The sequence below is a fragment of the Heptranchias perlo genome, chromosome 6 (genome assembly GCF_035084215.1).
Source record: "Heptranchias perlo isolate sHepPer1 chromosome 6, sHepPer1.hap1, whole genome shotgun sequence".
Lineage (NCBI taxonomy): Eukaryota > Metazoa > Chordata > Chondrichthyes > Hexanchiformes > Hexanchidae > Heptranchias > Heptranchias perlo.
The window spans coordinates 55,388,247-55,412,762 of record NC_090330.1 but is presented as its reverse complement, the minus strand read 5'-3'; the positions used below and the strand labels follow the sequence as shown (position 1 = coordinate 55,412,762).

The following is a 24,516-nucleotide window of genomic DNA, read 5'->3' as shown; positions in this document are numbered from 1 at the left end:
CCAACAACCACTACCATCTTCCTTTGTGCCAGGTATGACTCCAGCCACTGGAGAGTTTTCCCCCTGATTCCCATTGACTTCAATTTTACTCGGGCTCCTTGGTGCCACACTCAGTGAAATGCTGCCTTGATGTCAAGGGCAGTCACTCTCACCTCTCAATGTTAGGCTATGTCCCCGGACTGTGGGGACAGTCCTCCTTTGGTGCAATCTTAGATGCCAGTGTCCCTCTATTCCTTTTCCTTTTCTTTCTTCAAATAAAGTACAGGGTGTTCACTGATCAATAAGAACTTGTTATGAGCGGTTTTGATAGGGTAGATAGGGTGAAACTGTTTCCACTGGCAGGAGGGTCGGTAACCAAAGGACACAGATTTAGATAATTGGCAAAATATCCAGGGGGAAGATGAGATTTTTTTTTCACGCAATGAGTTGTTATGATCTGGAATGCATTACCTGAAAGGGTGGTGGAAGTAGATTCAATAGTAACTTTCAAAAGGGAATTGGATATATACTTGAAAAGGAGAAATTTGCAGGGCTGTGGGGAAAGAGCAGGGGAGTGGGACTAATTGGATAGTTCTTTCAAAGAGCAGGCACAGACATGATGGAGTGAATGGCCTCCTGTGCTGTATGGTTCAAATAACATAAATAGTGAAGGATACCCATTGGAACACCCATTCTTGCAATTTGTAGATTCGTGACACAAATCCTTTTCAGCTATTAAGTTGGCCAAGGAAATGCAAAGCTACCAATGGAAAAAGACTTGAAAATAACAATCCAAAACCATATGTTAAACTTGCTGGATGTTCCTTTATTTTTTTTCCATTCAGAGGAATGCTGATTTATATGGGCAAACTTTTACAGCAGTGAACTTTCAGTATTCCCAAGAAATAGTGTGGGTGTCAGAATTTCATTAAATCTAGCTCATTATAATATTGAAATGAAACTCCGGCCTTCTTGCTAATCTATATCTTCGCTAGAAATGTGTCATGTATGTTATGAATAGAGATCCAGCATAAATGATCTCCAGCCACATCTCTGCTTGGTTACACCCCGATTATGCACACTTATGCAGGGTAACACGTTTTGGGGTGCAACCCAGCTGAAAATTGGGGGTAGAATCATACTAAATACACAAAAAGAATAGCTTTAATTGTAATTAAGATAAGTACTATGGGCGCTAAATTGGGCCGTTGTTTCGGCGCTACGCAGCCTCTCGAGGTGCCAAGGTTGCACACGCACGTTTCCAGTGTGACATTTGCCGGACACAGTCTTGGTATAGGAGCTAGTGCATGCGCAAATACTGAACGTCGGCTGCATGTAATGTAAGGAGAAAATGGATACAATCAGTGTGCAACGCTGATTTAAAGTGATAGACACCATTTTGGCACTTAACGCTCAACTCAATGCACAGTCTTAACCCCGACCATCTGAACGTGTCTTAGAGTGCCTGAAGGACCCCCACCAGTGCTCTTTAAAGGGGGCATGCATGATTTACAGGTTAGTAGCTGGATTATTGCTTCTGGCTGCCAAGACGTTTGAAACTGTTTTTGGAAGTCTCCTATATTTGAATATTAGGACGTGGGGACATAGCCTAACATTTAGAGACAGGATGTGCAGGAGTGAATTTAGGATTTGTTTCTACATGCAAAGGGTGGGAAAAGTTTGGAATGCTCTTCTGCAAATGGCAGTTGATGCTAGCTCAATTGTGAATTCTAAATCTGAGTTTGATCGATTTCTGTGAATCAAGAGTATTAAGGGATATGGGGCTCAGGCGGGTATTTGGAGTAAGGACACAGGTCCACCATGATCTCATTGAATGGCGGAACAGGCTCCAGGGGCTAATGCCACTGCCACTTGCTGCTTCCTGATATGCGCCACTTTCTCTTGCAAGAAAGCGGGACGTGAGTCTGGGTGATGTGCCTGTCATGGTTGAATAGTGTGTGGCCTGTGAGTTGTGGGTGGGCAGTTTGCAACAGTGGTAATGTGTAAGGCTGAGAGGAAACATCTGATTGGAAGAGTTGAGTGCTGATGGAAAGAGTTTGTTGGTATGTGGGTGATGGGGGGGGGTAGTGCACAGAGCAGTGGATGCGCTAGTGGTGCAGTTGGTAGGAGATGCCACTTAACAGTTGACCTCGCTCATCTTAACCACTCGTGTCAAAGCATTGAACTTCTTCCTGCTATGCGTCCATGTTCGTGGTTATGCACCTGGCATTGGCTTCATCCTCTACTGCCTTGCACTGCCTTTTGGGCATATGTCTGGAGGGCCTCTTGCACCCCTCCCACACCCCCCCCCCTCTGCGGATATAGGATGACCCTCCTTCTGTCCACCTCTTGTACCAAGGCCTCTAGTGCATCATCAGAGAACCTTGGTGCTCATACTTGCGCTGGTCTGGTACAAACTCAGATCAGCAGATTGGTGAGGTCTGGCATGCAGATTGGAGGATGTGGGATTTAGTAGTGCACAACCTTTATTCAATGTTTTAACATAACTCATCAGTGAGTAAACTTAAGGATGGGACCTGCATCTGTGTTTTACGTATGTGATGTCTGATCTCGGTTCAGACTCCGACTCAGCAGACTGTCATTTTTAGCAGATAACAGATACCGTCTACCTTTAAGGGATTTTAAGAGACATCCTCCCTTTAAGCAATTGGGGCTCCCCCTACTGGTGGAAAGTGCAAATTTCACTGAATTGACGTGCAAGGCCTGGATTTAAAGCAGCTTGCAGATGAGTACTGAGGCAGGACGAAGTTCTGCAGGTTAATAGCGGATCACGCTACCTACACCCAATAATAGGCCCTATCGAATTTCTCCCCCGATATATTTGGAAACTATCTAGTATCCACATTGGGAATTTTTGCATTGGTGCAATTCCAGCACATCTTCAATGACGCAAGAATTCTGCGCAATCCTGATCCTGGCTGATTTTCCACAGTCAGGGTTATCTGAACAATGTCACCAAGTTCCCAGCAGGATTTGTGCTCCCGCAGGCAAGCCAGCCTCGGATAAGGTGTCTGAGGCTAGCCCCAGCATATTGGGACTGGCTGCCTCTGGGGTGGCTGAAAAGGGTGTAATTTTTTTTAAATTTAAATTTTAAAAGGGTAGGGAGTTGAATTGATTGCCCTGTGATGTATTTTTATTATTTGTATGTCCCTTTGAATATGTCCACCTATATTTGGGCAGACATATTCTACATCCCCCATGATTTCCAGTGGGAAATCCCAGAAGTGATACAGCAATGTGGTGAGCTGTTAGAGGGTCTAGGGATGACACCACTGGTAGGAGAGGAAAACTGTGTGTACATCAAATGTTAGCAAATGAGGATAAAGCAGAAAATTGAGTGCAGTGTAAACTGGGAATTTGGGCATGCAAAGCCCACAATTTTCCAATAATTATAAACTATGTATTAAAAACATATGCCACTTATAAATTAAACATAGAGACTGAAATTATAAAACATAAACTGAAAGGTGTGTGCGGTTGAATTACTAATTCTATTGGCTGACAATTTTGTAACAATAGATTTCCATACATAAATGTAATCTTTAAATGTAAGAACAGAAAAAATAAGATATTACATTTTAAGTATTAAAAATTAAATGTTATGTTAAATAAGATCACTGCTCAACTTCCAGCATCTACACCAACCCATTCCTGATTTTTTTTTTAAACAAGCCATTTTTAGCCACACTTTATAGGGATTTTGTTCTAATTAAAATCTTTCTGCTTTACTTAAAGCTTTTTTGCTTTATCAAGTTGAGGCAGGCAATCCACCAAGCTGCTCATTTGAATTTTCTTTGGCTTTTTTCTCTTTTAGTAATGAAGACTTCAGCAGCTAGTTAAAGCTTTTAAAACTGTGTTGTGCTATTTGTATATATATAAAATTACAGTTTACTTAATCTGCAATTCCTGACCATTTTATCCATTCACAAAGAGACAAAGAGCAGAGGATTAGGAGCAAGCAACTATGAAAACATGGGGGGTGGGATGCTGACCAGGAGAGAGAGAAAAAAACAAAGTCAGGCTGTCAAGGAGTGGGAACATCTAAGTTGTGCGTTCACAAAGCAGCAGTAGGGGCACTGAGGCTTCAGAAGCATTGAAGGTCACTGACTATGTGCATGTGTGGAGTCCTGTGAATACTTGCAAGTAAGATGCAGATTAAAGATGATTAGTTCTGGAAATAAGGCAGAATTCAAAAAGTGTGCCCCAGAGAGAGGAGCAGGTTTGTGCAGGGAGTTATAAAGTATCAAAGTCAAGTTTATGGTTTACTTCAGTGACTTTTTGAAGAACTATGCACTTTGAAATGTATTTATTATATTTAATTTTTAGGTGTTTATGATATGACAACATGGCCACCGAAATGAGGTTGAAAAAATAATTCAGCAATTTATTTTTTTGCTACTTGTTAGTTCCAGATTAGTAACATTGAAAAAAACCTGAGCAATTTGTTTGGTAAGTTTTGTTGGTTCCTGATTGGTAGTTATAACTTCTCCTACCTGGCTAATGACAATTAGAAATTTGAACAAATCAGCCTGAACGGACAGTGGTTATTTGAGAAAATCATTAAAGTGTGGTGGATGATATTTGGACCAAACAAAAGTTTTTGGAGTATGGATACTTTGTAAATGTGATGGACCTTTTAGATATGTGACACTCTGGTTTGTGTCACTTTTATTTCTGATGGACACTTTTAGTTAGAAGACTTTTAATTGTACAGATTCATAACACTTACCATCTTGATTTCTTCCGGCGTGCACTCTGGTGGTGGATTTAACAAAATAATTTTTGCTTCATTGCGAAGTTCATTCTTTAATGGAAAAAGAGTGCAACAACATAATGCAGTATGGTCAGTGATAAATTCTGTGCTAAAATTTACCCTAAAGAGAAGAAATCAAGACAGTGGAGTGGTTAAGTGGTTAACCGGTGGAGTGGTTAATCAATTGGTTAAATAATAGTCTATGATGTTTAATTTCCAGTATGCTTAACATTTTCATGGTAGAATATTTACTGTGAACAATAAAAAACAAAATGCTCAACATAAATATAGGCTGATTTAATCTTTAGTAATACATAAAGAACATAATCTGTATATTTTATTAACACTTAAAAATTAATTGGACTGTTGGTCATACATTAATAAATTGTTATGTTTTATTCTATAATCCAAATCATAAAATCGGCTCCTTGTACATTTTTGGGCATTTGTAAGTAAATCAATAAACAAAATAAACATCCTATCATATCCTTCTTTCTAACCTTGGTATCACCTAACTACCACCTCCTGATTTGCTCCGCCTTGTCCCTTACTCTTCTCAACCCTGTTGGGGTTGTAACTATGGCCTTGGCCCTTCACCTAAGTTTCTTCATTAAAAATACCAATGCAGCCTTTATGTTCACAGGTAAAAAATTAGCAGTGATGCGATAAGTCAGATCATTTGCACAGGATAGATGGATACTGACAAAAAAGGGAAAAATTACACAAAATCTTCATTAAAGATGTTAAATATGTTTTTCAGTTTAATAAATAAAACTAATCCTCTGTGGAGGAGGTGGGGGAGGAGGAGGGGTGGAGGAGGGGGAGGAGGCAGAGGAGGAGTGGTAGAGGAGGGGAGGGGAGGGCAGGGCAAGGCAGAACAGAACAGAAAATAGTCAGACAAAGAAAGTTTGCTAGCAAAAATTAAGACAGGTGAAAAAAGCACATCAGAATAGCTTGTGCTGCAGCAGATGCTGGAGCTGCTTCTACACGAAAAGCTTACAGCCTTTGAATGTTTACCATGCATGGCGATACTGCAGTAGGGCACAAGTACAAGCTGAAATTTGTACATCTGAAACTGTAATCATACTCAAACCTTAAAGGGGCTTCACACAGCAAATCCTTCCAACATAATCTAGTTGCATGATGCATGATTCTGGTGCTGCAAGGGACCAGTGCAGGTATGTGGTCTCATTGGCATTAACCTGCCCCTCCTTCTGCATTGTGGGGTTTGTTAAAGTCTCCAGGAAGAGGGTCAGGACTGCTTGATATTTTCCCACTTCTATCCGTGCATCACGTGCTCTGACTGGCATAGGTGCCTGATCCATGTATTTGTGGTGGGAAGAATAGGGTCTCACCAAAGTGGGGAGATGCATCCTCTGGCTGCTGTCAATGAGAGTTGCACTAGTCTGTGCATCTTAGATGGATCTTGCATTCTTGGGAAAAGGAGTAGCAGAGACAGAGGAATGGATTTAAGGGGACATTAATTCTCAAAATGGTTGGATTCAGGAGGAGGACCAGAAGGTGTGTATAAATGTGCCAGTCTCACCACGTCCTCTCCAGCAGAGTCAGAATCTATGAAGTTTATGTGGGTGTGATATGTTGTGTGTGTGAATTTGAATTGACTCTCATATACTCCACTGTGAGTGGTGGTTGTGAAGTCTTGATCACGGATTCCTCTCCATTCCTCTTCATTGTTTGGTGATCTAGATCTCATACTAATGCTTCTTTTGGAGCATTCTGTGAGCAGAGATATGTTTATGATTGTGCTGGGGATTAAGAGGGGTTGGCTTTTGCAGAAGTTTGCAAAATGTCATGCTCCTAGAAACGCATGATTTTGAGATACCTAAACACATCCTACTGAGTAACATGGTTATTTTTTCACCAATCGTTGAAAGGACAAAACGTAGCACTGAAAGTGAATTACGGTATATGATCTCAGCTGCTGATTTATTCTTGCCTCTATAAAAATTTGCACCTTACAATAAAATTGAATTACTGATTTAGCCGGATGCTTTTTCATCTACTAGATTGATCAGGAGTATTTTTTTTAATTCATTCATGGGATGTAGGCGTCACTGGCAAGGCCAGCATTTATTGCCCATCCCTAATTGCCATTGAGAAGATGGTGGTGAGCCGTCTTCTTGTACTGCTGCAGTCCGTGTGGTGAAGATTCTCCCACGGTGCTGTTAGGTAGGGAGTTCCAGGAATTTTGACCCAGCGACAATGAAGGAACGGCGATATATTTCCAAGTCAGGATGGTGTGTGACTTGGAGGGGAACGTGAGGTGGTGGTGCTCCCATGCACCTGCTCCCGTTGTTCTTCTAGGTGCTGGAGTTTGCAGGTTTGGGAGTTGCTGTCGCAGAAGCTTTGGCGAGTTGCTGCAATGCATCTTGTAGATGGTACACACTGCAGCCATAGTGCACCAGTGGTGGAGGGAGTGAATGTTTCAGCTGGTGGATGGGGTGTCAATCAAGCGGGCTGCTTTGTCCTGGATGGTGTCGAGCTTCTTGAGTGCTGTTGGAGCTGCACTCATCCAGGCAAGTGGAGAGTATTCCATCACACTCCTGTCTTGTGCCTTGTAGATGGTGGAAAGGCTTTGGGGAGTCAGGAGGTGAGACACTCACCATAGAATACCCAGCCTCTGACCTGCTCTTGTAGCCACAGTATTTATGTGGCTGGTCCAGTTAAGTTTCTGGTCAATGGTGACTCCCAGGATGTTGATGGTGGGGGATTCGGTGATGGTAATGCCGTTGAATGTCAAGGGCAGGTGGTTAGACTCTCTCTTGTTGGAGATCGTCATTGCCTGGCACTTGTGTGGTGCGAATGTTACTTGCCACTTATCAGCCCAAACCTGAATGTTGTCCAGGTCTTGCTACATGGCGGCACGGACTGCTTCATTATAAGAGGGGTTGCGAATGGAACTGAACACTGTGCAATCATTAGCGAACATCCCCATTTCTGACCTTATGATGGAGGGAAAGTCATTGATGAAGCAGCTGAAGATGGTTGGGCCTAGTACACTGCCCTGAGGAGTTCCTTCAGCGATGTCCTGGGGCTGGGATGATTGGCCTCCAACAACCACTACCATCTTCCTTTGTGCTAGGTATGACTCCAGCCACTGGAAAGTTTTCCCCCTGATTCCCATTGACTTCAATTTTACTAGGGCTCCTTGATGTCACGCTCAGTCAAACGCTGCCTTGATGTGAAGGGCAGTCACTCTCACCCCACTTCTGGAATTCAGCTCTTTTGTCCATGTTTGGACCAAGGCTGTAATGAGGTCTGGAGCCAAGTTGTCCTGGCGGAACCCAAACTGAGCATTGGAGAGCAGGTTATTGGTGAGTAAGTGCCGCTTGATAGCACTGTCGACGACACCTTCCATCACTTTGCTGATGACTGAGAGTGGACTGATGGGGCGGTAATTGGCCGGATTGGATTTGTCCTGCTTTTTGTGGACAGAACATTCCTGGGCAATTTTCCACATTGTCGGGTAGATGCCAGTGTTGTAGCTGTACTGGAACAACTTGACTAGAGGCGTGGTTAGTTCTGGAGCACAAGTCTTCAGCGCTACAGCCGGGATGTTGTTGGGGCCCATAGCCTTTGCTGTATCCAGTGCACACAGCCGTTTCTTGATATCACGTGGAGTGAATTGAATTGGCTAAAGACTGGCTTCTGTGATGGTGGGTATATCGGGAGGAGACCGAAATGGATCATCTACTCGGCACTTCTGGCTGAAGATGTTTGCAAACGCTTCAGCCTTGTCTTTTGCACTCATGTGCTGGGCTCTGCCATCATTGAGGATGGGGATGTTCACAGAGCTTCCTTCTCCCATTATTCGTTTAATTGTCCACCACCATTCACGCCTGGATGTGGCAGAACTTCATAGCTTTGATCTGAGCCATTGGTTGTGGGATCGCTTAGCTCTGTCTGTAGCATGTTGCTTCTGCTGTTTAGCATGCATGTAGTCCTGTGTTGTAGCTTCACCAGGTTGGCACATCATTTTTAGGTATGCCTGGTCCATGCTCTTCTACACTCCTCATACCAGGGTTGATTCACTCGCTTGATGGTCGTGGTAGAGTGAGGGATACGCCAGGCCATGAGGTTACAGATTGTGGTGGAATACAATTCTGCTGCTGATGATGGCTCATTGTGCCTCATGGATGCCCAATTTTGAACTGCTGGATCTGTTCTGAATCTATCCCATTTAGCACAGTGGTAGTGCCACACAACACGATGGACGGCGTCCTCAGTGTTTCGGGTCTTCATCTCCACGAGGACTGTGCGGTGGTCACTTCTACCAATATTGTCATGGACAGATATATCTACGACAGGTAGATTGGTGAGGACAAGGTCAAATAGGTTTTTCCCTCATGTTGGTTCTCTCACCACCTGCCGCAGGCCCTGTCTAGCAGCTATGTCCTTCAGGACTCGGCGAGCTCGGTCAGTAGTGGTGCTACCGAGCCACTCTTGGTGATGGACATTGAAGTCCCACACTCAGAGTACGTTCTGCCCCCTTGCTACCCTCAGTGCTTCCTCCAAGTGGTGCTTAACATGGAGTACTGATTCATCAGCTGAGGGAGGGTGGTAGGTGGTAATCAGCAGGAGGTTTCCTAGCTCATGTTTGACCTGATGCCAAGAAACATCATGCGGTCTGGAGTTAATGTTGAGGACTCCCAGGGCCACTCCCTCCTGACTGTATACCACTGTGCCACCACCTCTGGTGGGTCTGTCCTGCCAGTGGGACAGGACATACCCAGGGATGGTGATGGAGGAGTCTGACACGTTGGCTGAAAGTATGATTCAGTGAGTATGGCTATGTCAGGCTGTTTCTCCCAATTTTGGCACAATTCTCCAGATGTTAGTGAGGAGGACTTTGCAGGGTCGACTAGACTTGGTTTGCCTTTGTCGTGTCCGGTGCCGAGTGGTCCAATGCCAGGTGTTCCGTCCGGTTTTATTCTTATTATGTCTTTTTGTGGCGGGATTGTACATCCGAGTGGCTGAGTATATAGTGGTATCTCGTACTATTTGTGCCCTGCAGCATACTATCCCATATACATATGGTTCTTCCATTAAAGTTATGTTGGACAATTGGGAAAACTGGCAGAAATTCACCTCCTTAGTCTTTCCACTAAAGAATCACTTATAAGAAATTAAAGGTTATTAACCTGCCTGATATGGTGTTGGTGGTCACTGAGTGCCAATGGAGTAGAAACCTTTTCTGTTCATAGTCATGGCCATGTGCCCAGGGACCTGATGTCACCATAAGTGTCATCAATGAGCCCCTGTACTTTGGGAAATCCTGCAGTACAGTGAAATTAGGTAGTTCTGTCATGCTGCTGTTCCTGTTTAGTAGTAAAGGAGATGAAAATATTCCACATGCTGAACAATGCATCAATGTCCCCTGTTTGACAGATCTATGGACAGCTGATGTCCCCTGTGCTAGTCTGGAAAGTACTAGAGGTGTAAAGAAGGCTTTGGTTACCTTGACTGCCACGAGCAGTGCAGTCCCTTTGGGGGAGTTTGGCTGCAGATCTCAAGGCAGAAGGGACAGCTCTGTGACTGCGTACCTGAGCCCGCAGAGGTACTCCAACATTACCAAGTAGCCATGGTTGGGCCTGTAAATGCAATTATAGGCATGTTGGTGGATATGGCAAGTTTCTAGTGCCATCTGATATCCCTGGCATTCCTTCTTTGTTCTTCATCCTATTCCATAAATCCAATGAGAAGGTAGCATTGAAAATAATCGCCTTAGCTTACAATTGAGTGGCAACAAAAAGAAATGAACACTGCAGCTTTGAGGGATTTCTTCCCAACAAAAGAGAACCTTGCTGGCCTTTAACACATAATTGAAATATGTGTAATATGATAATTAAAATCGCCCTAGTAAGAACGGGATATGACGCTCGACTCATCGATCGACAGTTCCGACGGGCCACAGCAAAAAATCGCATAGACCTCCTCAGGAGACTAACACGGGACGCAACCAACAGAGTACCCTTTGTCGTCCAGTACTTCCCCGGAGCGGAGAAACTACGCCATGTTCTCCGCAGCCTTCAACATGTCATCAATGAGGACAAACACCTCGCTATGGCCATCCCCACACCTCCACTACTCGCCTTTAAACAGCCACCCAACCTCAAACAGACCATCGTTCGCAGCAAACTACCCAGCTTTCAAGAGAACAGCGTCCACGACGCCACACAACCCTGCCACGGTAACCTCTGCAAGACATGCCAGATCATCGACACAGATACCACCATCACACGAGATGACACCACCCACCAGGTGCATGGTTCATACTCCTGTGACTCGGCCAACGTTGTCTACCTCATACGTTGCAGGAAAGGATGCCCCAGAGCATGGTACATTGGCGAGACCATGCAGACGCTGCGACAACGGATGAACGGACACCGCGCAACAATCGCCAAACAGGAGGGTTCCCTCCCAGTCGGGGAACACTTCAGCAGTCATGGACATTCATCCACCGACCTTCGGGTAAGCGTACTCCAAGGCGGCCTTCGAGACACACGACAACGCAAAATCGTCGAGCAGAAATTGATAGCCAAGTTCCGCACCCATGAGGACGGCCTCAACCGGGATCTTGGGTTCATGTCACGCTACACGTTACCCCACCAGCGAACAAATGTTATCTGTTTTTAATATAATGGGTCATTTGCTGGCTCTCTCTGCCTTCCGGATGTTTCTGCCTCTCTCTGTTTTTTTTTCTCTGTTTTTTTTCCCTGTTTGTTTTTTTGTTGAATGTGTATTCGGGGGTTCTGCAGATGACACCTCTCTGTCTGAACACGGTGATTGCCTTGGCAACGGGCAGTTGCAGGGGCAGTCTGTAAACACCATGTATTATTCAATATGTATAAATGCGTAGGCTTCAAGGAGATCTTGAAACATTTACCTGAGGAAGGAGAAAATCTCCGAAAGCTTGTGAATTTAAAATAAAATTGCTGGACTATAACTTGGTGTTGTAAAATTGTTTACAATTGTCAACCCCAGTCCATCACCGGCATCTCCACATCATAATTGAAATAGGTGAGATTAGCACACTGCAGAAGCAGTTGGGAAAACCACAGGCCTCCTTCCTTACTACCTGCACTGCAAAGAATTTAAACGTATAATGAGTTTTCACACATTCTGTGCAACAGAATGCACCACAGCAAGCAACCAGGTCAGGAAATTGCTATGAAGTACAGAGTGGGTGGAAAGGAAGACAATACCTAAACTCTTGATTTTCAACCTCCATTCGTGCAATTCCTGCTGGTAAAAGTGCTTTTGCTGACAAGAATTTGCAGGTTCGTAACTCAGTACAGACCAACAATAACAACTAGTTTTTATATAGGACCTGTAACGTAGATAAATGACCCAAGATTACAGAGAAATAAGTAAGAAATGGTTGCAAGCCAAAAAAGGAGATAATGGAGGTGGGGGGAGGGGGGAGAAATTATCCAAATGATTGATCAAAAAGATTGTTTTTAAGGAGGATCATCAGGTTAAATTTTAACCCCACGAATGGGTGGGTTGGAGGCAGGTGAGAGGTAAAAAACTAAAACCCAACACCAACTCGCCTCCAATCCGTCCACTTTTTAGCAGAGGCAGGTCGGAGGGCGGGCGACCAACCCACTCTCAGGAGGGAGGTCAGTCACTAAAAGCTTTTAAGGAGGCTGCGGGCCTCCATTTTGACAGGTTTTTTACTTTTAACTCCTGGGGGCCGGGATTCCTGGGCCTTCTACTTCACGCCACGTAAGAGGAGGCGAGAAGGCCCGGCTCAGCGAGTGAGTGCCTTTATTGCACAGCTTGTGGGCCTGGAGGAGCAGGAGTGCTTCCCTCAGACCCAACTGCTTACCTGCAACAATCCCACACATGCGATTGGCTGACTCCCTGACACCACAATCTCCGACCCCTTCACGATCTCTGACCCCCCCAATCTCTGAACACCCCACTATCTCTGAGCCCCAGTGACCCCTGACCCCGATGACCACCCCCTTGAAGACTTCTGACCCCCCCCCCCCGCAACCATGACCGACTCCCCCCCAATCTAAGATGTACCTTCCTCGCATCCGCTTCCTGGCTCCCGTCCGACTGATGGCCAGTCTGTCAATCTGGCTGGTCTGTCAGGCGGGAAATGGACATCCGAGAAACCGTACTTCCGGGTTTCCCGTCAGGAAATCCCCACTCGCCCTCTTCCTGGCTCCAGGATGTATCAGATTCATCAGTCAGGAGAAACATACCAAATCAGCAATACTTCCTTCTCACTGGAAGAGGATGAAGGAAAAGAAAGAAGGGATGCCAGGGATATCAAATAGCTAATCTGAGACATTTACACCACCAGTATTAGTTGTTAACTTACTCATGTGGAACACTGTTTTTTAAATAGTGTTCAAAATAACAGTTTTGTACACAGTTCCAGAATGGAATCTTTAAAATTATGCAAACTGCAGTACTGCCAAGAAATTTTCCTAAATTTTTAATATATTTTGAAAAGGTATGAAAGTTCTAATTTTATTACGCCCCAAATTTCCTGATGGTTCTGTTGGACATGCTCCATAACTCCTGCGGGTGACGGCAAGGATCCAGTTATGTCTGGGAATTCCTGGTCGACCTTGTAAGGGGTGAAACTTCTGCCCGCCTTTTACAATGCCAATGATGCCAAGAAGGCGGAGCCAAGGGTGGGGATATCCTACGCTAGGAGTTCCCACTTTCTTGGCTCACAAGGGAATACTGGAGGCTGGGAGCAATGAGGTAAACTAGCCTCCACATGTGCACAAGTGGGGCCTAAAGGTGGGGTTTCAGGCAAGGGGACTTGCTTGGACTCCTGAAGAAGAATTTGGTCATTTTTAAAAATTTCTGGCTGTGGTTCGCGGGAGTGGAGGGGGGGGGGGGGGCGGGGGTGAAGTGTAGTGGGACCTAGACATCTCCCCCATGATAGAGTGCAGTTTGAAGATGATACAACCACATGGGGCAGATGTGACTGTCTCAGATTAGCCATTCTTCCATGAATTGTCCAATTGGTGTGTTTCACCTGGTGGATGAACCTAATGCATTCTTTGTTTAAGAGTGTATGACTTTTTTTTCAAAGTAGTAGAATTATAAATATGGTCTGATTGTCACACCCATAGCTGCAGCTGTGCATTTTTAAATTTATATTCACCACGAGTTGGGGATAAATTCGAAGTTCCCAAGAAGATTTTTGTTATTTTTTTTTCAAATTGATATTAACATTTACTGTCTTCATGTGAGGTTTATTGCAAACTATTATTCCAGACCACATTTGAAGAAACTCTTTTAACCTACTAAAATAAATTGGAAAAGGGAGTAAATATGAATGGAGTACAAGTTCATATTGAAGAGCTGGGATAAACCTAACTTTATATTCTTCAAAAATAGTGATATTTATCATTAAAAACTCTAAAGAGCAGATCAGAAATAAGCAGTAACAGAAAACGGCACATAGCTGATTCCTTTTTTGAAGCCTTAAAATATGAAGCATCAAAAAAAGGCCATCACTATATGCCAATGGAGCATTAGTTTGGCATGCAGCAAATGATAACAGTTCAACTCTAGATGCTGTATGATCCCTGTGGTTGAAACAAAAATAAGATTATGTGTAAAAGTTCATTTTTTGAAGATTGTAATTGTCTATCAAGTGTAATCTTATTATAAAAATGGCTGTAGCCTCAATTTTATCATAAATCTTTATTCTCAAAATTTGAAAACAATCAAATCAATAAACATGAAGCAATGGAAATCTGAAAATTTTGCAGTTGGTTTCAGAATCCAAGTCATTCAAAAACAGAGGTCCAAATACTGACTGTTGTGAGATTCCACTGAAAGCAATGGGAAACCTGAAAGCAAAGGGGCACCTGTATCCAAATGACCTAATAATAAAAGGTCAGTATGGTTTTTGGAAGGCAGAAAATGCTGTAATTACTCAACAGGCCAGTAAGCATCTGTGGAGAAAACAAACAAGTTAATGTTTCATGTATGGAACCTTTATCAGGACATCATCTTGACTTGTCTGTTCTTCCCATAAATGTTGCCTGACCTGCTGAGTATTTCTGGCACTTTCTGGTTTTGTTTCAGATTTCCAGCATCAATACATTTTTGCTTTTTGTTTTAAATGGGAAAAGGTCATGCCTCACAAGCCTCCTTGACTTCTTTCAGAACATTCCAGATAAAGTTAGACACTGGAGTTCCCTATGATATAGTAAACTTGGAATTTTGGTAAGGTCCCATATTTAAAAAAATCAAATTAAGCTGGGATCCACGGTAAAGTAGGATACTAGATACAAAGTTGGTTAAAGGATAAGAAACAAAGAGTTCTATGAGAGTTGTTTAACTGAGAGGAGGTGCTCAGTGGAGTACCAGGGCCAGTGCTTGGGCCTGTTTCTCAAATACTAAGATTCTAATGTCAGTTTGTAGGTGAACTAAAAAAAGGATAGCAACAAAAACAAGGATGGACTTAGGGATTTGCAGAATGATTTTTAAAGCAAATAAGCAGTTAAATGGTAGATGAAATTTAAATGTTGCATATTGGACATACTAATGTGTTTTTTTTAATATATATATATTAAAAAAGTTGCAGTCCATGTAGTGAAGGTACTCCCACAATGCTGTTAGGTAGGGTGTTCCAGGATTTCGCCCTAGCGACAAAGAAGGAACGGCGATATATATCCCAGTCGGGATGATGTGTGACTTGGAGGGGAACCTGGATGTGATGGCATTCCTATGCGCCTGCTGCCCTTGTCCTTGGTGGTGGAGTCACGGGTTTGGGAGTTGCTGCCAAAGAAGCCCTGGTGACCTGCTGCAGTGCATCCTGTAGATAGTATGTGCTGCAGCCATGGTACATCGAAGGTGGAGGGAAAGGATGTTTAAGATGGTCATCACCTGGCAACTGTGTGGGGTGAATGCTACTTACCTCTAATCAGTCCAACCTGGATGTTGTCCAGGACTTGCTGCATACGAGCGTGGACTGCTTCATAATTTGAGGAATTGCAAATGAAGTTGAACACTGTGCAATCATCAATGAACAGCACCACTTCTGACCTTGTGATGGAGGAAGGTCATTGATGAAGCAGCTGAAGATAGTTGGGCCTCGGGCTCTGACTTAAGGAATTCCTGCAGCGATGTCTTGGGGCTGAGATGATTGGCCTCCAACGACTACAACCATCTCCCTTTGTGCCAAGTATGACTCCAGCCACTGGAGACTATTCCTCTAATCCCATTGACTTCAGTTTTATTAGGATTCTTTGGTGTCACACCCAATCGAATGCTGCCTTGATGTGCCTAGACAGTGTGGTGAGGTAGTCTTTAGGGGCATTCAAAACACCGTTAGTTGCTAGATTAGAAGAGAACAAATACTAGAGGGGTGAGTTTTGTTGGGCCAAATTACCTCTTCTCATCCTTAATATTCTAATTTCAAGTTAATTTTTTTCTATAATATTAACATAATGTTCTTTTTAGAAGAATGCTTACCTGTAAATCTTAATTAGATTTGGAATAAATTGGACTGCTAGGACGGCAGTGCGGAAGTCAGAGAGGCACTGCATAAATAAAGAAACCAAGTTTAAAGCACATCCTTTCAAATTACTTGAAACGTTTGTAAATATGTTAAAATCTGCATACACATACACATTCAAAGTAGCAAATAATATGTGTGAAAGCGATCGAGGGCTTAATGTCCTCTTTGTAGTTGCAAATGCATATGTAAACCAGTGGCACAGCTCTGGAGGTAGCCATGGTTGGATTAGTTGGATTAGCAACTAACAATCTCTGCAGTGTCAAAAGCACTAGGCTAATTTATTTGCTTGATATAACCATTTTAAATCACATAGCCATGGAAATAACTTCATTTCTCCCTTTCTCCTAAACCAATGGCATTCTGACAAAGTTACAGCAGCACAGCAGCAGAAAGTCCATAGAAATTCAAGTCCCTAATCTCCTATCCTACTAGCTAAACTAACTAAAAGAATACAGGTCAATGCCACCATTGCTTCATTCAGTAGAATCATCTATTACAGAGAGACTATCAATGTAAGTTCTTTCTTTTCTCTCTCTTCTATTTTGCTCTGATTTGTGTCTTCCCCTGCTCTTTTTCACTTGGCGGGCTTTTAGTTTAGGCTCAGGTTTCTTGGGGCGGCTACTCTACTGAAGATGAGGTTGGGCAGACCAGTCAGTTGAGCACCATACTTGGGGTCTGATGGTCATAGGTGTGAAACCTGGCAGTTCATGAAGCATTTGTTATTCTGAGTGTCATGGGGAGAAAACAGGAGACTGCAGGAGATTAGCAGCATTTGCCATACTGCAGTATTACCTGGCTGTTCAGCAATAAAATGTGGATCCAATAGACATTCTACACCTAATGGAGAATAATCTCCATTAATAATCTCTCTCTGCTCTACTAAACACTCTAAAGTGCAGATACACAAAAAGACCAACTCTTTGAGGTAGATCTTCCTGGTCCTGTACCTAGGTGCATTGAATCATCCATAAGTGAGGTCACCTGATTTAAATGAATAGATGGAAATCAGGTGGGCTCCCTTATAGCCATTTTCTCCTTTCTACCCAGTTCTCCTGTATTCACTGCACCCACATCATCCAAGGCACCCAGGCACAAGATCAAGTAAATTTACCCCGTATAGTCTTGGGAAATTGGGTCCCATAGCCCAGCATCCTACTATTCCAGCATGGGAGGAGCCTATTGTGATGCCTATTCTTCCCGGGGTGGCTGGGGGAGGACTTCTGGCTCAACAGATAGTCCATAAGCATATGGAGCTGAACAGCATAGCCTGAAGTAACCATAATGGATGCGTTCCTGGCTAAAGCAATTGTTTTTGCCCTGGGTATTCTCTCATACAGTGGAGAATTTCTAGCTAAGTTGGTCAGTTGCAAAATTCAGGTGCTCATTCACTCCCTCACCTCCACCAATGACTATGTTGTCTCCAGCACAACCTTTACGCTCTCCCATTCCCCCCTCATGCCCTCTCTGAGCTCATCTCATCCACGAGACCGCACCCTGTTCTTCCCTTGACTCCATTTCCACTAAACTGCCAAACACTCAACTCCCCTTCCTGGTCCTCATGCTAGATGGCATTGTAAATGGTTCCCTCTCCTCAGACACTGTCACCCTCCCTTTCAAAGCCACCATCATCAGCCCCTCCTCCCCTCAAAAATCCACTCGGGTAATTTTAACTTTAACCGCCGGGTGGATCAGCCGCCCATTTTACACCGTGTACAATTTTCTCTTCCATTGAAGTCCAAGTTACGAGCTAAAATTATGCCCACCCTCAGTCCCTCTGTCTTTGCTAACTACAGCCCCATCTCCAAAGTCTTAGAATGTATTGTCCCCTCCCAAATCTGTGTCCATCTTTCCCACAAATCTCTGTTTGAATTTCTTCAATCACATTTCTGCACCTGTCACAGCACCAAAATAGCCCCAAAGCTCCAAATGATATCCTTTGAGATTGTGACCATGACAGTGGTGCATTATCCCTCCTCATTCTCTGCAGCCTTTGACTCAGTTGACCACACTATCTTTCTCCAGTGCCTCTCCTCCATTGTTCAACTCAGTGGGACTCCCATCACTTGATTTCACTCTTAGCTATCTGACTGTAGTGAGAACATCTCCAGCAATGACTTGTTTTCTCTTCCCAACACCGTTACCTCCAGGGTCCAGCAAGGGTGTATCCTTAGCCCCCTCCTTTTCCTCATCTACATGCTGGCTCTTGGTCACATCACCCACAGACATGGGGTCAGCTTCCACTTGTCTGCTGACAACACCCAGCTCTACCTCTCCATCACCTCTTTCAACCCCTCCAGTGCCTCTGTGTTGGGAGACTGTTTGCCCAACATCCAGTCTTGGATGAGGTGTAATTTCCTACAGTTAAACATTTGGAAGACTGAAGCCACTGTCTTCAGTCCCTGCCACAAATTAGAATCATAGAATCATTGAAAGGTTACAGCACGGAAGGAGGCCATCAAGTCCACGCCGGCTCTATTCAAGAGCCATCCAGCTAGTCCCACTCCCCGCCCTTTCCCCTTGGCCCTGCAAGTTTTTTTCCTTTCAAGTACTTACCCGGTTCCCTTTTGAAAGCCTGATTGAATCTGCCTCCACCGCTCCCTCGGGCAGTGCATTCCAGATCCTAACCACTCACTGTGTAAAAAAGTTTTTCCTCATGACACCTTTGGTTCTTTTGCCAATCACCTTAAATCTATGTCCTCTGATTCTAGACCCTTCCCCCAATGGGAACAGTTTCTCTCTATCTATTCCATCTAGACCCTTCATGATTTTGAATACCTCTATCAAATCTCCTTATAACCGTCTCTGTTCCAAGGAGAATAACCCCAGCTTCTCCAGTCTATCCACGTAACTAAAGTCCCTCATCCCTGGAATCATTCTAGTAAACCGCTTCTGCACCTTTTCTAAGGCCTTCACATCTTTCTTGAAGTGCGGTGCCCAGAACTGGCCGATTCAGTGTTTTATAAAGGTTCATCATGACTTCCATACTTTTGTACCCTATGCCTCTATTTATAAAGCCCAGGATCCCGTATGCTTTTTTAACCACTTTCTCAACGTGCCCTGCTACCTTCAACGATTTGTGCACATAAACCCCCAGATCTCTCTGTTTCTGTACCCCTTTTACAGTTGTGCCCTCTAGTTTGTATTGCCTCTCCTCGTTCTTCCTACCAAAATATATTACTTCGCATTTTTCTGCGTTAAATTTCATCTGCCACGTGTCCGCCCATGCCACCAGCCTATCTATAGCCTCTTGAAGTCTATCACTATCCTCCTCATTGTTTACTACCCTTCCAAGTTTTGTGTCATCTGCAAATTTTGAAACTGTGCTCTGTACACCCAAGTCCAAGTCATTAATATACATCGAGAAAAGCAGTGGTCCCAGCACTAACTACTGGGGAACACCACTGTACACCTCCCTCCAGTCCAAAAAACAACCGTTCACCACTACTCTCTGTTTCCTGTCCCTTAGCCAATTCTGTACCCATGTTGCTACTGCCCCCTTTATTCCATGGGCAGCAATCTTGATGATAAGCCTACTGTGTGGCACTTTATCAAACGCCTTTTGAAAGTCCATATACACCACATCAACTGCATTGCCCTCATCTACCCTCTCTGTTACCTCATCAAAAAACTCTATCAGGTACCCTTGCCGTATTCCAAAATTCCGTACCCTTGCCACCAATTCCATCCTCCTCTCCATCCCTTGCCTCAGGCAGAACCCCATATCCTCTCCATCACAAAGACTGCTTACTTCCACCTTCATAGCATGACCACCCACACCCCTACCTCAACCCATCTGCTACTGAAACATTTACAGGAGGCTGGGAGGGTGCAGAGGAGGCCAAGAACGGCCAAAGAACCCAGCAAGGTCGAGGATGTGGTGGTCCTTGGTGTTCTTAATGGCAGGGCCTCATTTGCATATTGTAGCTCCCCCTCCCGCCTGGCAGCCGTCCACATGGACAGCCTGGCAGGTGGGCAGGCGGAATCACTAGTGCAGGAGGCCACTGCCGAGAACCCTTGGGGAAATTCGGCAGTCGGGCGGGTGGGACTTTGGCAATCTGAATGCAGGGGGAGGTTGGTAGTCAGGAGGGGGAAAGGAAGATTCGGTTGGCAATCAGGAAAGGGGGCAGTCGGCAATCGGGAGCAGGGGGGAGGTTGGAAAACGGGAAGGAGGGAGATGTCCGCAATCGGGAGTGGGGGCGAGGTCGGCAATCGGGAGCGTGGGGCAGGTCGGCAATTGGGTGGGGAAGGTCAGCAATCGGAAGGGCTAGGGGAAGGTCGGCACAGGTAAAGAACCTCCAGTCGGCAATTGGGAGCGTTGGGGAGGGAAGGGGGGTGGCGGAGGTCAGCACTGGTGAGGAAGCTCCGGTCGGCAATCAGGAGGGGTGTGGAGATTGGCAATCGGAAGGACTGGGGGGAGGTTGGCAATCGGGAGGGGTGTGGAGATTGGGGGAGATCAGCAATCGGAAGGGCTGGGGGAGGTCGGCAATTGGGAGGATTGGGTGGAGATCGGCAATCGGGAGGATTGTGGAGATTGGGGGGAGGTCAGCAATCGGGAGGGGTGCAGAGATCGGCAATCAGGAGGGCTGGGGGGAGGTCGGCAATCGGGAGGAGTGTGGAGATTGGGGGGAGGTCGGCAATCGGGAGTGGTGTGGAGATCGGCAATCGGGAGGTCAGCAAATATAAAGAAGCTCCGGTTGGCAATCGGGAGTGGGGGTTGGGCAGGGGAGGTTTGTGTTTGGGAAAGCTAGGTGGAGGAGACCCACGATTGGGAGAGCTGGGGGGGTGGGGGGGGGTGGAGGCTGGAGATCATGGGTGAGAGAGGCCAAAGACTTCCTTGTGGGGCCTGGTGGGAGCATTCCTGCTTCTCCTGGCCCACAAGGAGTGCTAAAAAAGCCACTCACCTTGGGAGCCAGTAGCTTCCACCTCTGTTTTATTGCCGAGTTTCCCGACCCCCAGGAAACCCATGCAGCAGCAGTTAATTTCAAATTGAGATCTCAATTGCACTTTAGGGGCCCGATTTAAATATGTTAATGAGCATCCCGCTTCTCCACGGTGGGACACACGGACACCCCGATATCCGCTGCCGTAAAAATGGCAGTGAGCGCGTGCACAGCATGTTGGGGTTGGATTACGCACATTTCATATTTTAACCCCTCCCCCCAACCCTCTCCCGCTTGTGGTGGGGGGGGGGTGGGGGGTTTAATATCACGGCCATTCTGTCACCTTCAGACTCAACTATTCCAATGCTCTCCTTGTCAGCCTCCCATTTTCCACCCAATCTAAACTTCAATTCTTTCAAAACTCTGCTACCCATGACCTATTCTGCACCAAGTCCCGCTCACTCATCACCCAAGTTCTCGCTGATCTACATCAGCTTCCAGTCCCCCAACACCTGAAATTTTTTAATCTCCTCATGTTTAAATCCCCTCATGGCTTCACCCATCCCTATCTCTGTAATCTCCTCTAGCCCTACAGCCCCCTTCCCATTCCTCTGACACTGGCCTCTTGTGCATCCCCTCCTTCCTTCGCCCCACCATTGGCAGCCATACCTTCTTCCACCAAGGCTTCACACTCTGGAACTGCCTCCCTAAACCTCTCTGCCTCTCTACTTCCATCTCCTTTAAATCCATCCTTAAAAAGCAGATCTTTGAATAAGCTTTAATATCTCCTCCTTTGGCTTGGCATCCATCTTCGAAATGCCTTAAGACATTTGTCTGTGTTAAAGGCACTATAAAAATGCATACTACTGTTGTTTCCTGCTTACAGGTGTAAGTAATGGTTTAGTATGGGCTCATACGTTCCGGCTTTTGACTGACTAGAAGCCTAGAGCTGGAGACAAGGCAGGCGAAATGTAGCATGGATATTTTTGATCTATGAAGCATATCTAGATATATAAATAAAAATATAAGCATTCTGTTGTGCTCCTAGCTGGATTAGAGAATTGCACAGTACTAATGAGTCAATTTCTACATTGTTTGGCTTTGATTCTGATCACTGTATGTTTCTGTATATAAAATGAGGTTCTGAACAAGTATAGCATCAAATGATTAAACACTTCAAAAATTCTATATGCTTTTCTTAACTTCTTTCTGAGAAGATGAGTCCATTCATTAATATGAAAATTGATCTATTTAACCTTTTCCGCAAACAAAAAAATGTTTTATAAGCTGCTTTTGAATGTTTACCCCTCATCTGGTGCCTCACCACTAGGAGTATCCCTAGCTCTTAATCTTTTATTAATCGTCCTAAATCCTCCTGCCGTGAGCTACATTACTTTTTTTCCAACTGCTGAGCATATCTGTTTTGCCTTCTACTTCTAACCATCAATCAGCACATGCTGCCGTTGTCCTTAACTAACTCTGTCATCACAGTGCCCTCTCCTGGTTGTTTGATTCTCTATCCTTTTCTGTAGAGATATGAATTGACACTGAATGGAAATGACTTTGAAGCTTAATTCTTTTCACTATGACCCTTTTTCTAGCAATTCACTTTTCTTATTCTATTTAACACCTTTATGTGCATATTGCGACAAACCTCATACTGCTTCAACCTGTATAGCCTAGAAATGAATCGGTTAATGCCTGCTTTATAATTGCAGACAGAGGAATACCATACAAGTGCAGTAAGTGTTCATACAAGTGCCAACATTCTTCCAAATAAAGCTCTCCAATTGCTCTAGAATGTTCTTTTATACATAATAACCTTGAAATTCCTTGGGGATTCTATTGGTCTTCGTAAGTCCGGCTGAACCCCCAGGGAAACTATAAATGGCTGAAAACAGACATTTACCCTTTTCCCCTCGGGGTTCCGCCTGTCTCCCGCTGTAACTCTGATGGAAGGCTCAGCACGGAATTTCAATGCTATGCCCTCTTTTCATATTGGATTGGCTGGGCTTGCAAGCAGATCTAACTATCTTATGGTGCATAGCAGTTAGATTAGGTTACCTCATATTTAACGTTCTGATTCACGAGTCAGTTCACCTTTACTTATGTGTAATGGCTGATCTTTGTCCCATATCAAAAGGTGTTTCCCAGAAGAACTCCTTTCCTCCATTTTTCTAAGATTCACGATTTTTATCCAATTTTAGATAGACAACTGTATTGAATTGTAGTAAACTACCAGTTATGCTACATGTGATGATTTAAGGGATTAGAACCATTAACTGGTGAAGCACCCTAGGTCACGATCTGACATGGAAAATGCATTGATATTAAAGTCATTTATTTTACCTTCAGTCATAATTATTTATGACGCTAAAAGATTAAGTTGAATTATTCATCCGGTTTAGGAGAATTTCTGTTATAAGAACTATATCTGAATTGTTTTCAACATCAATAGATGTCGATATAATCTTACCTTTGACTTATCAACATATTCCACTGTTCCAGATGTTAGACAGCTTTCATTTTCATTTATCTGGGGTGAATCATTGTTGGCAGCAACATATTCTGCTTCTTCTGAATTTTCTGTTTCTGTCTTGGTTGTCTCTCCCTCAACAAAACCTGTGCAGTCTTTTTCTGGAGACCTTCAAAGGTTTTTGGCACATTGACCATAGCAAAAAATATAGCCCCAAATTCAATCCCATTTTACCTTCAAAGTTGTTTTTGTAACTACTAAACACAAATCAATCCTGAAGAGTGTTTTAGAAGCAATATCAAAGAAACAGAGCTTAACCTTTAAATGTTGATCAGCTTTCAAGAAACAGTCATATGCACAGCATTATTCTACAGCAATAAACACATACCTGCTCAGACATTGCAATGGTATTATCAGATCTCTCTATTGTTGCTCACTGCAGTTCCCAACAGTTTCAAATTGTCAGTTTTCTTCTTAGAAAAGTAAGTGCGAGTTTACACATGAAGACAGACAATTATCTTCACACTATTGCTATCTATGCCTTAAATAGCCTGGCAAAACTGGACCTGTTAGTAAACAAAGTACAGATTTAAATATATCAAAAGGAGTGGTTTATATACATTACTATGAGTGACAAGCCAGCATAATTTATAGGCATAATTCACACCAAAGTCAATATTCTCCTACGTATAAGCATGAGCTTGTGCAAGTTTAATAATGGAGGATTTGTGCACTAATAGCTCACTGGTAAAGGCGCTTCACACTGTAGAACTAAGCCATACAAAGCAGAAGGCCTCAAGTTTGATCCCTGGTCTATGTTGACTCAGTTGGCCTCAGCTGGGCTGGAAAAGAAAAAAATCAACTAGAATTCCCACTCCTG

At 44.1% G+C, this 24,516-nt stretch overlaps 1 long non-coding RNA gene across 1 annotated transcript; it reads right to left on the bottom strand.

Annotated features, from left to right (window-relative positions):
- Positions 1–14,526: 14,526 nt before the first annotated feature.
- On the bottom strand, positions 14,527–24,155 carry LOC137322529 (uncharacterized). Its single transcript, XR_010963156.1, has 3 exons — positions 24,025–24,155; positions 16,235–16,302; positions 14,527–14,709 (listed from the first exon to the last, which is right to left on the bottom strand). It is a non-coding gene; the product is annotated as an uncharacterized lncRNA (long non-coding RNA).
- Between the last annotated feature and the right edge of the window lie 361 nt (positions 24,156–24,516).